Consider the following 10,940-nt stretch of genomic DNA (forward strand, 5'->3'; position numbering starts at 1 on the left):
AGACGATCACACATATAGTATTTGACAGTCCAGTTTAAAGGGTTTAGTTATATTACAGTTTATATCACATTTGATAATACAACCAGACGATCACACATATAGTATTTGACAGTCCAGTTTAAAGGGTTTAGTTATATTACAGTTTATATCACATTTGATAATACAACCAGACGATCACACATATAGTATTTGACAGTCCAGTTTAAAGGGCTTAGTTATATTACAGTTTATATCACATTTGATGTTACTACCAGACGATCACACATATAGTATTTGCCAGTGTTGGACAATGTGGTATTCACAATTGGACAAGTCTTGTGATTCATTCATTTCTAAAGGTTAGTCTTTTGTTGATATTTTATAGTTTGTACGCATTCCTAGGATCTGTAGGGATATTGTGGCTATGTTGTTGATCATTTGGCTGTTTTGACATGTTTTGTCAATATTGGTTGCATCACGGTAACTAGTTGTGTTTCTGTATGCATTACAAGTGCTATTATTTAAATAAGGTACATAATATATCATTATTAAACTAAATCTCCAAGTACTGTGAAGCTGATGTATGCTCGTGTGAACAATGAAAGCAAGGATGTAAAATACATGTGTTGCCAGGATACATATTGGTACTTGTGAATGTGTAATGTATGAATGTATAGTGTATTTTAGAAATGTTTTAATTTACTCTGCAATAACATCTGTTGGTAGTAATATTGCTGCGATTTTCGATTTGGTGACAGCATATATTTATGTTTTACAGTTGTTTAAGGGTTTAATTTATCAGTAATAAATTGGCTTAAACTGCGATCAACATCTGTGTCTGTCATGTCATGAAGCAGTCTCGGTTTCATACGCACACACACACACGTGCATGCACGTCGCTATATAAGGGCAGTCATCTTGGACCCCATTTCACCTCACCTCTGATGTTAAAAGCGTATTGGGTGAAGATGTTACAATTCAATATGCTGGAGCGACAGGCTGTTGCACACCAGTTTCACAAAGAACCCTTTTCCACTTCACAGAAGGTCGGTGTTTACAGTGGGGGTCTTGAGCTACCAGGAAGTGTACCAGGAAGACTTAAGGCCACATTTGAATAAAATGAGTTACACAGCATGGATACATTTCTATATTTATGGCATAACCTATTGATTTTGTGATCGTGTTACATTCTGTGTGTCAACAATAAGAAGGGAATGTTCACGTGCAATGGCCATGACTACTGAGTGCGTGAGAGGCGACCGACGGAATCGGGTGGCCAGACTCGCTGACTTGGTTGATACATGTAATTGTATCCAAATTGCGTGGATCAATGCTCATATTATCAATCACTGGATTGTCTTGTCCAGGCTCGATTATTTACAAACCGCCGTCATATACCTGGAATATTGATGAATAACAGCTGTGCTGTATCAGACAAGATAAGTTCTATTCATAAGCAACTATGTGTCTGCACGCATTTCTGACAGGGCAATAGAGCGAAGAGAAGAGTTTTTCCGTCTTCATAATCAATGAGCTTTGTCTCTGCCGGATGTTTGACGGATGTCTTATAACGGATGTTTTATTACTGGTGCGGGTAAAGTTGAGGTATGTCACGTATAGGAGTTTTGCGAACGATGATAGCAATTCATTTCAAATAGGCTGGTATTTTGGAGTTATATTCTGGCTGGACTAACGAGTCCATACATAGTCCAATTAAAATCGCGTAACGAAATCGTAATTCGGTTTGTAAACTGTCGTGCAGATTTCTGTCGATTGCAGGATTTGCGTAGAATGTGTATCGCCAACACTGTGTCAGCTGATATTTTCCTAATCTTTTCATGTTTCTAATCATGGTGCACACGTGAATTGATGCACTTTGCGATGTAAGACCCGTTTTATCACAATATGAATCTTGATTGTTGAAGAGGTTGTGAGATAAACAGGACATGTAGTTGTTAAAATACAGTCATGTTAAATTTTATAACGAAACAAACTTTCAGTCCTTAAAAGAACGACGACACTGCTTCAAACTGATTACATTTTACAAAATGAAAAACAGTATTTCACCTGTATATCTCAACAATCTCATTCAAACGATCTCATTTAAAGTCCAGTCTCTGATAATAGCAAGTATAACCTTAGAAATAGATCTAACATACCAACAATCATATTTAGAACCCAGACCTATGCTAAATCATTTCTTCCGGATACGATTAACCTGTGGAACACTCTACCCAATGAAGTTACTAATTCTTGCTAATTAAAAGAATTCAAATCCTTAATTGATCCCTTAGTTGTGGGGCGACATCAATCATAACCATCGAACAGAGCTCCATGTTTGTCGTGGAAGAGTTAATGCCCTTTACTACAGGAATAACATATTGGCAAATCACGTCATACCATTCTTTCATCAGCACCAGTATATGCACACCTTCCAGCAAGATAATGCAGGAGCTCACGCGGCACGTGTTTCAACACAGTACCTAGCGAACAATAATGTGACTCTGCTTCCATGGCCAGCCCTGTCACCCATCTATCGCCAATTGAACATCTATGGGATTACCTGGATCAACGCCTCTCACGTAGTCCGCAAGTACGGAACCTGAGATACACTACGTCAAGAGTGGAATGCTATCCCACAGAACACTATTCGCATACTTATTCGATCAATGAAAAGACGTTGCATGGCCTGTGTTGCTGCCAATGGCGGACATACCAGATATTGACTTTTCATTTTAACCCTACGTGTCTTCCTCACACTGATGACGTAAATGTAATTACTGTGTGGTATTCCTGTTTCCTTTGTCGTCTTTCTTAATAATCCGTCTATGTCTGTTCTAATTAAAATCGATTATTGCTCAAGTTGTTTTTGTAATATTTCAAGATTTATTGCTGGTGCGTTTTCAATGCTGTTCAGTATATTACAATGAATACATAAATGAAGGTTAGATGTAACAAATAAATTGTACATGCCAAGCTAGATGTGTATATATAATAAATCTATTTGCAGTTATTTTAAACAATCATTAAACTGAAAATCTGTTAGATTTTAATATTAAGTGTTGAATAGAATCTAATATTAGCATTTGCTCTTCCTTACTCAAATCCGAATTTCCGCATAAGTTCTGTTTCGAAAGAATAACCATGTTGGTAAAAATACATTTCATTTCGAAGAGCATAGTAATTTGTACACACAAATATGAAGTGTAGAACATCTTCGGTGTGATATCCACAGGAACAAGTTTTTCTGTCAAAGATATGTCTATTATACTGATCTGCGTTAAGATCGCTGCAGCCAAGTCGTAGGCGACTGTGAATGATTTGGCATAATCTGCTTCCACAATTCCCAGTGTATACCTTATCTCCCTTTACGTTAAGCAAATTCTTAAATTGTGTAACGGTCTCTGCCCCCATTAGGTTTTCTGGTAACATATTCCAAAGTTGTGTTGTAGCTGGTATAAATGAATCTGCATAAGCTTATGTTTTACACTTCACTGTTTGAAGATTAGTTTTATCCCTTAAGTCATAATTTGTGTTTTCCGAAACTGTATTAGGAATAAGCCTACAAAGATATTTAAATGAATAGATTCAGTTTTTTCGGGACTAAATTTAACTTGCCATCTGGAAGCCCATTCTGAAATTCTGTTCAAGTCTTTATTGAGATTACGAGCCGCTATATCAGGATCCTCTATGATTACATACAAAGATATGTCATCAGCAAAAAGTCTTATATTACTATGTATTCCTTCAACAATGTCATTGATATAAATAATAAACAATAATTGGTCCTAGGACCGAGCCCTGTGGCACACCTGCCAAGACAGCTTTTGGATCTGGGCTATTACCATTTATAACTACCTATTGATATCGATTTTCTAAGTAACTATCAAACCATCTCAATAAATTTCCACAAATACCATAATGGTGTAGCTTATAAATTATTCATTTGTGACAAACTTTATCGAAAGCTTTACTTACGTCACAAAATACAGCTCTAACTTCCTTACCATCATCTAAAGCCTTTGCAATAAAGTCATATAAATATGTCAACTGATTTGAGGTGGAGTCTCCCTGCATGAATCCAGATTGTAGGTTAGTGAGCACATTATTATTCCTTAAATAGTTGTACACATGTTTAAACATACATTTTTTAAATATTTTTGCTAAACAACTTGTGAGCGCAACCGGTCTGTAATTTGTACATTCACGCTATTCTTTTTATAAATAGAAATGATAAGAGCTTCTTTCCATAGTGATGGAAATATTGCTCGGTTAAGAGAGAAATTGAATAGTTTAGTAAGTATTGGGGCTTAACTGTTAGCTGTGTTTTTAAGTACTTTATTTCCAATACCATCAGGGCCAGTTGCCTTTGTGGTGTCGACGGACAGTAGTATATCCCTAACTTCATTTTCCATCAAAATGATATTTACAAAAGAATTTGCAACTTTGTCTATAAAATAAAATTGGGGGAAAGTGGTGTTTTGCAGTTTTAAGTTTAAGACATTCCTTTACTAAACGCCACCAAGTCTTTGTACCATGAGAACTATTTATTACAGTATCTATTTTAGATGCATGTGCCTTCTTTGTCTTACGGACATAGTCGATTACTTTATTTCTTAACAGCCTAAAATTATCCCAATCAGCTGGAGTATTACGTCTGTTAGCTTTCGTTTGCTGGTGATTTCATTTTCTTATTAAGGAACGTATTACATTATTGATCCACTCTGGATCCTTTGATCGTATGTTTACAATTTTATTGGGAATATGTTTATCACAAACGTTTATAATTCGAGATGTAAGTTCGTCAGTAATTGTGTTCACTATCAATATTCAGCATGTCAGTATTTAAGCCATCTAGGTCTGCTGTAGAATAATAGTACACTTTACTTTTGAAGGAATGACATTTAGGATTATTTCTTTAATGGTTACAAATATTGGACAGTGGTCACTACAAACTGGATCAAGTATTCTCGAGTCCCGTACAATATCAACATCTGTCACAAAAAGTAAATCTATCAACGTACTACACTGTTGCATGATCCTCGTAAGCTCTCTAATAATTTGTGTAACCATTTGCAAATATTCGATTTTTGGATTATTATCTCGAAGTTTATCTATATTGAAATTTCCTGCAATGACAGTGTACATCTCCATATCGACTGCGTTTCCTATTGATTGGTCAGTTAGTTCCCGATATGATTCACTCTTATCTGCACGATAAACAGCACCAATCAACTAATCACGAGTTTTGCATTTAACATGTACCCATATCGCCTCCAGACCAACTGTAAGAAGCTGATCCATATACATATTATCTGTGACGTAAATAGTTACGCCACTCCCTCGGGTTGACCTGTCTTTCCTAAATGGAACCTTGAAACCAGGAATAATTATGTCGCTGTCGTGTATACCCGTGTGTAACCATGTTTCAGATATGCAAATTACATCATAATGTCGAAGTTCAACTTCAACGATATCAAGTTTGTCTTTAATACTACGAACTTTGAACTGTAATGTGTTTTGAGATCTACAGAACATGCCTTCACTCGTTCACTTTAAACTGTACCGTTTGGTGAGATCTACCCTGCATCATTAATGACTGTTCAACACTTACACAGCAAAAAAAGTGTAGGTTTCCGTCTTCCGGAAACCTTCCGGAAACCTTCCGGATACCTTCCCATTTTGGATCCGGCCCGGATACCTTCCGGAAACCTTCCGGAAACCTTCCAAAAAAAATGTCAAAATTTGGGGGGTGCATTTTGTTCACTTAAGTGTGAAACACATAAAAAAATTAACTTGAAAATACCAAGCAATTTGAAGGTTGTTGAAGGCATCTGGAAGGTTTCCGGAAGGTTTCCGGAAGGTTTCCGGAAGGTATCCGGATGCAAATTTTCTTCATGACTTGCTTCTGGTAAATAATGTTAGCCTGTGCATTACAGATACCTGTTGTAATATTCTGTGTTATTTTAATGGTAAATATCCTCCTAAAACATTTTTGGAGAAGAAAATTTTTCAATTTCATATTTTGTCCTTTTCGGATGTTAATGGTATTTAATGAACAAACATCAGTTCTTGTATAATGATATCCTTAAATTTCAAGTCCAGACTTCCAGTTTGTACTGAGAAAAAGAAAAAGTTACAGGTACCTGTTGTAATATTCTGTGTTATTTTAATGGTAAATATCCTCCTCAAACTGAGATATGTGGGCATGCATTGTTCACAAGTTGTTTTGCGACATGGGTCCAATGTGTGAGGCTTATTGCTGGTGTCCGCCACCATGATATTGTTGCAATATTGCTAAAAGTGGCAAAACAGCATTCTCACTCAGAAAAAAATGGAAAGTCATTGGCTATGTGCTTTGGCATTTGGCCCTGGTGAGATTAACAGATTAGTTTGGAACGGTATCAGCGCTTGTTATATCGGGACAGTGTAGTTTCATGGGAATATAAAACAGAATACAATTGTCCCAAATTGGTGCATAAGACTAATGGCATCCATAGAAAACACCTAAATAAAGTACAGAAACAATATCAAAGTCATTTGTCTACTATGGTGGAACTACAACTTTTGTTAAGTATTTATAGTAGGAAAACATTCAGGGCATTAGTACATTTCATATTTGTTCAGCACCTATGTTATGGCTGATCAGTATTATATATCTTTATGCTAATGAAGCAAAACAAATCATGTTTTTGGAAAAAAATCTTATTTATTGATTATATGGCATTTCATTGGTACATATCACAAATTGAAATTTGATCAAGCAAGAAGAGGAACTAGCATTGAGTAACCAGTGGTGTTTGCAAGGCCTTACAGAACAGACGCTTCAATGCCATTTTCTAAATAAACAAATTATTCAAATCTCAGAAGAATTTTATTGAAGAAGAATATCTAAAGTCAATTATGTTTCTGCTGTAAACCACAAAAGTCATTCAGATTTGTATGGTCAGCATCGGTGTACACAACCTGGACATAGTCACAGTGCTTTGGCATAAATTCATTCAGACTTCATTAGTGTCATAATAAAACCACCTACAGTCACACTGATGTGGCATTATTCGTTCAGAATCATCACTTTCTGAGGTGAATCTGCTGTTTGTTATCAGGAGTACTGTTCATCTTCCGGCGAGTCCCTTGTCTGAATTGTGTGAGCAAGATCTTCTTAAATGTAGCTGGTGTCAGATTGTGAAATCCAGGTACCTGAAACATTTCATAACATCTTTAGAAACTTGTTAGTCAAAAGTTATGAAACACACACATATTTACAAATGTTTAAAGTTGTTTTCTCAACAGTGAGGTATTGACAATTTATCTTGCAACTGATATTTAACCAATCTTTGAACATGTAAATAAGCCATTGCAAACAGAAATGTGTTCAGAAAATACAAAAATGTATGCGGTCTTCGAAAACAGTACCACAAGGTTCACCTGAATTTTGCTTGAGTGTTTGCATTAAATCAAAATGTAAGGAAGGGTAAACAAGACTATGCAAAACTAAGTTACATAGGTTCTTATACATAAATACATAAATGCAACTATTCATAATTATCAAAACACATGTCATGTAAGTGATCTCAAAATACAACATAATGAGCGAGTGAGTTGGTATAGTTTCATGCAGCTTGTTAGCAACATGCCAGCTATGGGCCTCACACATTGTACCCATGTGGTGAATTGAACCCGGGTTTCAGAGACTGTTTCACTCACTAGGCTACCCTTGCACACCAAATACAAAAGAAAGTATATTAGGAATTCAGACAATAGATATTCTCACCAAATTCATTAATTCATTAATGGAAGCTATATTGAAATTCAAATTTTGACAAATTAGGATGAGACTGTAGAAGCATTTATCTAAGTTATTATGGATACTAAATATCTACCGTTAATTGGTAGTCCATCATAGACAGTGATAAGAAATTCAACTGAAAAGTACAACCTGAACCATCAACTAAAAACTATGTATATTACATTAAAGGGGCCGGTCATGTATTACCGGTATGTTCTCATTCATTTTTGACACAACCCTCACTGAAAGAAAATGCAAAGCACTTTATATTTTATTGTCCATTTTGTCAAAAGTCTCCCCTAGAGACTCTCACATTTTGGGGTGACCCTCCCTGTTTGTTCTGATCTGAATTCAAATATTCATGACTCATTATCATATTTTATCATTCATCCTATCTTTTTTGAAAATTAACTAAATGAAGATTAACAATAACATGCAAATCTGCCAAAATATTGGCCTGGCAAAGTTTAAATTAATCATAATTACTGTTATAAAGTTTTGGATCCATCGTCTGTTTCTAAATACAGTGAAACCCAACTTTGACTTGTGTGGCATTGTTGAATCATCTACCCAATGTTCTTTATGCATTGATATGCATCTGCACAGAGTGGTCAAAGTCTGTGTCTGACACATAGTGTGCTACAAGGGAGACATCAGTTTGTGTCTAGCCAAACTGTCTGATAATCTCAAGGGCTGCCTTGGTAGCATCAAGGGATGTAGCTAATCCTAAATAAACATAAAACAAGTGACATCATCTCTTCTACAGAACACATGATCAAAGCCTGCCCCACCTTTGATGTTTATTACCTTGCTACTCTAAAAACAGCTAATTAGCAAAATGAACTCAATGTCAACTCATTGTGGACTAGGGATTAACAGGGCAATTAGTGTCGGGTGGGTATTAGTACTTGCAATTGTCTGTTAATTACTTAATTGAGTGACGGCTTAGTCAGTTGTGCCTTTACAACTGCTATTCAACTTATCGAGTCAGTTTACTATGTAACATGCTTCTTAGGACCAAGAAAATGTATCCTGCTGGATAACAGTTTTTTTCTAATTTATCAGAGATCAGAAATAATAATAATGACGTTTTTGATGTGCATTTCTTTGTTGTGTTCACTAGGATGATGGTGATGGTGTTTGAATTATTAGACACTATTTATTCCAAAAGAGGAATAGGGTTGGTGAAGAGGCAAAGCTTATTTGAACAAAATATATATTGAATAAACAGAAACTGTACAAAAAACAGATTAACTGTATCTACAGTTGAAACTATCATGATGCAAATTTTCACTGAATCAAAGTCATATCTTTTCAAGACTCAGATCAGGTTGTAGTGATTGAAGGTCTCATTAAACTTGCTAATTTCAAATCATTCATCCCACACTTATGATTTGGTTTGCTGTTTTATGCTGCACTCAAGCAATATTCCGGCTATATGTAAATAATCGAGTCTGGACCAGACAGTCCAGTGATTGACATCATGAGCATCGACCCACACAATTGGGATCAATGACATGCATCAACCAAGTCACCGAGCCTGATCGCCACCTGATGGCGTTAGTCGACTCTTTAGACGAGCATTGTCGCCCGTTACGGAAAGTATTGGGTTACAAATATCCCTTGTAAAACCTTTCAACATGTTCAAATGACACATCGAAAGGCCATTGTGAAAAATTGCACCATGTTAGGATTCTTAAATACAGTTTCAGCTTGACATTGAGTACTTTAAACTTTAAAGTGAAAAATACATTCACAACAAGTGACTGTGTCTGCCAATCAGAGTCGGTGAGTAAATTGGAGTAGGGGACTAATTTCGAAGGTAAACTTGTTTCAACGTTTTACAACTACATGCATTTGTGTTTGTATGAGACGATGTGTGTTTAATTCCATATATTTTACTTCAAAGCATGTTATCACAATAAATTGAGTCGGGTATAGGATAAGTTGGAGTAGAGGCTAATTTCTATTGTAAACTTGTTTTAACATTTCACAATTATTGGTCTTTGCAAGTTATCAATCCTAGTTTAATTTCATTTATTTTACCAAGGTAAAAAAAAAAATAAGGTGTCATTTTCGTCAAGTAATAATCGCCGTTTTCGCTTTCGGCGAGTATTTCGCCAGTCAGTGCTGTTTTGCTAAGGTGTCGTTTCAGCTATAACCCGCTTATTGCACATTATTAGTTTCAATTTATATTTATAATCATTTTAACCACTGTAATAAGTAAAAAATGAAATAAAAGTATATAGAAAATAAACAAGCACTTGTTATAAAATGTGCATCCGCAGGCAATATTTATAAGATAATCCTGCATGTAGCTGTGGCCATCAAACTGAAGATGCACTTCACTTCTTTCTCATATGTCCAAATTACAATGATTTAAGACAGAATATGTACTATTATGTTAAGGGATATGATCTAAATTCAATTCTATTAGGTAATCCTGAAAGGACATCAAAAATAAACTTAGAAATTCTTAAATCAGTAGAAGACTACATTCAGCTATCCAATAGGTTTTGTGATTGTACATAGCATCTTAAATTTATAATACTATTCCTTGCCGTATATTGCAGTACACTATTACTACTAAAAATGCGACCTGACAGCGCCGACAACGTAGTTTCTATAATAAGAACATGTATATAATTGTATTCCTTGACTGTACTTTTGTCATATCATATTGTATTCTAATTCTGGAGCGGTATTCAAATAAGTTTTTGCTTGTTTACCCATCCAGTTCACATATAAATGTTTAAAACAATATTTAGTAAACAAATAATTTAAACTCATGCAACAACATAGTGTGTGGAGACGATAGACCACTGAAAAGAGCATATATATGCACATCCAATGACCCCTGACATCACAATGCATTGTTTTGCCAGTGTGCCAGGCAACAGAATACTACGAATTACATCACAGGATACTGTGACCAGTTTGAAAAGTTAGGTACTGTATTCTAAAGGTAGGTCCAAAATTCTAGACAATCCAGTGATTGATATTGTGAACATCAATCCACACTGTTAGATGGTCACTGTCAGATGCCATGAACCAGGTCACTGAGCCTGATCACCTGATCTATTAGGTTATCTCTTATGGGTGAGGCTAAAACGGCACCTCAGCAAAATGTCACTGATTTCTCCAACGAAAACAGCACCTTGTTTTGGCAAAC

At 35.6% G+C, this 10,940-nt stretch overlaps 1 pseudogene; it reads left to right on the forward strand.

The window, feature by feature from the left end:
* LOC139446629 (uncharacterized) overlaps positions 1 to 10,940 on the forward strand; it is a 161,839-nt pseudogene that overhangs the window by 137,197 nt on the left and 13,702 nt on the right.

Source organism: Haliotis cracherodii, unplaced genomic scaffold (genome assembly GCF_022045235.1).
Source record: "Haliotis cracherodii isolate W230 unplaced genomic scaffold, xgHalCrac1.p SCAF_6, whole genome shotgun sequence".
Classification (NCBI taxonomy): Eukaryota; Metazoa; Mollusca; class Gastropoda; order Lepetellida; family Haliotidae; genus Haliotis; species Haliotis cracherodii.